The sequence below is a fragment of the Alnus glutinosa genome, chromosome 1 (assembly GCF_958979055.1).
Source record: "Alnus glutinosa chromosome 1, dhAlnGlut1.1, whole genome shotgun sequence".
NCBI lineage: Eukaryota > Viridiplantae > Streptophyta > Magnoliopsida > Fagales > Betulaceae > Alnus > Alnus glutinosa.
The window spans coordinates 40,538,375-40,543,694 of record NC_084886.1 but is presented as its reverse complement, the minus strand read 5'-3'; the positions used below and the strand labels follow the sequence as shown (position 1 = coordinate 40,543,694).

The 5,320-nt window shown below is 35.7% G+C and overlaps 1 pseudogene; it reads left to right on the top strand.

The window, feature by feature from the left end:
• On the top strand, positions 1–2,937 carry LOC133881234 (uncharacterized; annotated as a pseudogene).
• The last annotated feature ends 2,383 nt before the right edge of the window (positions 2,938–5,320 follow it).

Genomic DNA, 5,320 nt, shown 5'->3' with positions numbered 1-5,320 from the left:
ACCGTTTGATTGGTTGTGTGCTGAAGGTGCAGCAAACGAAGAACTGGAGGCTGCGTCTTCTGGTTTGATGGGCGAGAATGACCTCCTGATTGTTGGACCAGGAGTTCTTGGTCGCTTAGTCGCAGAAAAATGGCGGGAGGTATTAATTACAACAATCCCATTTGATTAGGTTAAATCATTGATTTATATTTATTTAAAACTGGTTTTAGAATCTTTCTTCGTTATGGGAATTCTTTGTTTTGCATTTGGAGGTTTAGTTTTTAGAAGTAGCAGAAGCTTATTGTGATTGCTGCTAGGAAAAAATGTTCAAATTGTGAGGGTATTATGTTGAGCAGGAACACCCAGGTTGTCAAATATTTGGGCAAACAGTTACCGCTGATCACCATGATGAATTGATTAAGATGGGGATCAATCCGTCTTTGAAGGGGACTAATGTCACGGACCGGTTTCCGTATGTCATTTTCTGTGCTCCTCCTTCATGAACTTTGGACTATCCCGGCGATGTCAGGTGAACTTAGAGAATAATTACCTACCGAGTGCTCAATTTAAACTACCTTCCTGATATGAACATGGATGTGTTTTTGGGTTTACTTGTATATAAGATGATCATTTTGGTGCTTGTTAGGCCTATATATCAGATATGGTATATGAACCCATTGTTTTTGTGTCTATATCTTGGGGGTTAGGTGCTAGAGAATTGGGTATAATTTTCTTGAAGAAATAAAAATGAAATTCTCTAATTCTTCCTACTATCAACTCATCTGAAGTTGTGTTTTTCCCTTACTGGTTTCGGCTGTGTACTAAGCAGGTTGGCTGCATTGAACTGGAACGGTGAAGGGTCTTTCTTATTTACATCAAGTTCCGCCCCATATGATTGCAATGACAATGGACTATGTGATGAGGTGTTACTTCTTAACATAATACATTTTTATTTTCTTTTAATGATTAAAGTAGTTTCTGTTCTCTGCATTGACATATGGGTTTGCCCTCTAAGAACCTGTGGTCAAGTTTCCTTTGTGGAGTAATGCTATACCTACAACTCTTTTACAACTTATTGACATGTGTTAATATGTGATTAGAGCCATGTCAATCACTAAATTCTTTTTTAATATCCTCTAATCACATGCTAACACGTGTCTATAAGTTGTAAAAGAGTTGTAAGTCTAGCATTTTACTTGTTTTGTGAGTAAGTGAATGCATTACCCATGTTGCCTTTTGTGACCTAGTTTACAAACTTGTTGGATGTAGAGTGTTTTTCATGTTGTAATGTGTTAATATTCTTCTTGAGCAGGACACCCCGGTTGTACCTATTGGGAGGAGCCCTAGGACAGATGTCCTTCTAAAAGCAGAAAAAGTAGTGCTGGAATATGGCGGGTGTGTTCTTAGATTGGCAGGACTTTACATATCCTTTCTGATACTTGAATTGTGAGAATTTCATTTACACTTCTAGGAGAAATTTCATTGATTTGTTATGGATAGGATTAAACTTAACTATTTACACAAAGCAGATAGAGGTGCACATGTTTATTGGTTAGAGAAAGGGACTGTTGAAACTCGTCCAGATCACATCCTGAATCTTATACACTATGAGGTGACAATGTCTTTCTTCTATACTTTATTATTCTACTTCAGGAATTATGTCAAAATGATTCATTTATGCAGATTCCTTCTCCTTTTCTTGTAATCATTTCTTCAATTTCTTTGAGGGCGTAATTTTTTTTTTTTTTCTGGCAAGTTATCTTAATGGTACAGTCACTTTGTTTTGCTTTCTGCATTTTGATATGTTAAAAAATATATATATATCTTTTGAGTTCCATATGCCTTATTGCATTGTCAGCACATTTCCTGTCGTTTTTGCATTCTTTATTGCATCATTGCGCTATAATTAGCAGAGCTGACATAAAAATACCGGTAATGTTTTAACCTGTCTACTTTCTTAACAGGATGCGGCTACCCTTTCAGTTGCAATCTTGAAGAAGAAATTTCGTGGCCGGATTTTCTTGGGTTGTGACAATCATCCTTTATCCAGGTATTTTTTCCTTTGCTACTGTTATTTGACTTTGGGGGTCCTTGACAACCTTTGTCCTAATCTTTTTCGTCACAACTCTTGTCATTTCAGTTTTCAAAGACTCCTGCCCGATCTTTGCCATGTAATTTGTGATATAGCGCCAATGAGATTGTTCTTACTAATCACTGTGTTATTATTATCACTATGGGACTTCCTCTGACGACCTCAACTTTTCTTTGCAGGCAGGAAGTAATGGACTTGGTTACTAAAAGTGGAAAATTCAGCAAAAAATTTGAGGCCTTTACAGGTAGGCCCTCGGGCCTTTACTGATATTTCGAACTAAACCTTATTTTTTGTTCCTCTGATTTTGATAGGAACCTGTAATTTGCTCTTAGATATTCTAAACTTACACTTAGTTATATGTCTTGTTTCTGCAGGCACTAGTGACCCTCTGGGGAAGAGATTGAACAACTCGAAAACTCGTGAGGAAATAGGATGGGAGCCAAAATACCCAAGCTTCTCTCATTTCCTTGGAGTATCTGAGTAATTGCTCGCATATCTTCATTATTGGCAGCAAATTTAAGCAAGGGGAAAAAAGAAAAGAAAAAAACTAGATTTAGCCATTGCATAGAAAGCTTGGCCACGAAGCTGCTGACATGTAAAACTTCAGTAGTAGATACTTACCAGCGTGACGGTGTCCAACATGTACAGAAGATTCATCACACGTGCAAACCTCACCAATGGAAAGGATAATTGTTCTTGAGTGCATATTCAGTTTGATATGAACTATTTGATTGATTGGAGGCAAGTAGATATCTCTTGTACAACACCTCAGTTCCACTGGTTGTTTTTACATTTAAGTGATGTTCTCCGTGAACGTTTTTGCCATCTTTTGCCTCAGAAATATCTTGGAATTATTTGACTCTCTATTGGTCGTTATGAATGGTACCCATCGAGAGAGAGAGAGACTAACACAAAGTCTGCTTCCTTACTGGATTTGAAGTCTTCCTAGTTGTCAACCTTGGGGCCTAAAATTTATTATGATTAAACCAATTAGCCTTCCACAAGGTGCAATGCGTCCTCCAAGAACGTGATAGTTGTTGGCAAGCAGAGAACATCGTATTCTAATGGATTCTTAGGGTATTAAATTAGTTATTAAAGTGAATTGGCATACTCTACTTCTTTTGGGCCAGCTCTTTACTATCTTGAGGGCAAGTTCAGTTTGGCAATCACGTGTCTCCTAAGGAAAATATTGCCATGTGATGGGCAGACCTTACCTATGCCCGTTTGTAATTATCACCGCTGTTTCCATTGTCGCTGTCATTATAAATCACAATCACTGACATCGCCCTCGCCCATGTTTGTTGGGTTGGCCAACCTTTCAAAAGCATTTATTCAAACCGTTTGAATAATGATTTCTTTAGATTCAATAAATAACTTTTACACAACTTAGACATATAGGTTGAGAGTGGAACGTGCATGCATAGGTCTCACTCAATTTGTGTGTAAGAGTTGTAAGGGAATCTTTCCGCTTACTATTTTCTTTTTTGTTTAAATTAAAGTAATTAATCATGGGACCCATTACCCAATTTGTGTGTGAAAGTTGTGTGAAATGGGTTGTAAAGAAATAAATCTTTCTGCTTATTGTTTTCTTTTTATTGTTTAAATTAAAGTAATTAATCATAAATACTAACATGTATTTTACCTTATTTGGCTGATTTAATGTGGTAAAACCTTTTAAATCTTGATTTTTTTTTTTTTTTTTTAACACGAGCTAATCTAAAGGTTATTAGACACCGACACATTAGTCCAATAAAATAAGAGTATAGTACGTAAAACTATTGTCTACACCTATATCTGACTTGTTGATATGATACTGCCCTTCAAACTTTGAACTTTATTTATTTATTTATTTATTTTAATAATGGCCGATGTCTTGATGTGGCGTAAACTTTCTTCTCCTCAAATTAAATGGAAAGCTGAGCAACAACAAAACAATAATGATTGTACGGCCACGTTCTTTATTATACCAAAAAGAAAGAAAAAAGCAGTATTTAAATGGTATCTAATCGATTGGAGTCTAGGACATGAAGGTTCAGACAAATAACAGAGCAGATCAGTTGGACCTTCCTCCACCTAACGCAATAAAAAAAGAAAAATAGGAAAAGTCCCAAGTCAACTTGAGTACAGCATTATATGAGACCCTGGCCTGTATCCATTTCCTTTGTTTTCCAGTCTCCATTCTCATACAAATCAGAAGAGAAGAAAACAGCTAGCGCTGTAATTGGTGATCATGGCCAAGTGTTGCATGGAATCAGAAGATGGTGGGGGGTTGGATTTCACAGGATTTCTCATAGTGATTGTCCTAGCTCTTGCTATCATGGTTGTCTGCACTCCGCCTAGACGCCGAGGAGTTGTCGTATATCGTTGCAGGCCCTATTGCTGTTGACAGATCCTGATCCACCCTCTCGCGCGGCTTCGATCTCTTATGATAATTTCTTCTTCTTCTTCGATCTTCTTCTTTTCAGTATCTTTAGTAGAAACAAATAACAACTGGTAAGCAGATATCTGAGTGGTTTTCTTTTTTTATCTTATTCTTTTCCGATCCATTCTAGATATATAAAGACCAAATTTGTTGGCGTGGTATTGTTTTGAGACGACATGATTTGTGTCTCAATTTGTATTGGAACCAAATGTGTACGTACATTGTTGTTTCATCCAATTGTAATAGGAGGACATGATATAGATGGTAATTATTGTTACTTTTGTTTGTTTTTTTTTTTCTTTGAAATTTTATTTATTTATTTTTTCCGTCGGTATAAGAAAAAAGAATAGGTAATAAACTATAGGCCACAGGGTCTCAAAAGACAAAAATATCATACTTCAGATCTAGATCGATTGATCTGTGGGAGTCAACTCTCAGTTTTTATGTACAAATTAATTGATAGTGATAAAACCTTAATTTTGAATATAGTAAACAATTAATGCTATGGGTGTTTTTAGCGATTATGCATGACATGGCTCGACTTCGTAACCTGTGACGTGAAATTATATTGCATATATAAGGCCAGAAAAATGATAGATAGGAACGTTGACTGTTTCTTGTTCATCATTTAATAATTAAAAAATATTTTTTATTAAAAAAAATAAAGAAAAAAAATAAATATATTTTTTAATATTAAATGACTGAGAGGGGACAGTCGTTTATCATTTTTTCAAATGGCCAAAAAAACAAAACAAAAAACACAAAAAATAAAAAAATAAAAAAATAACTTGCCAATTTGTTGTCTGCTTTCCCATCAAATCTAAGAT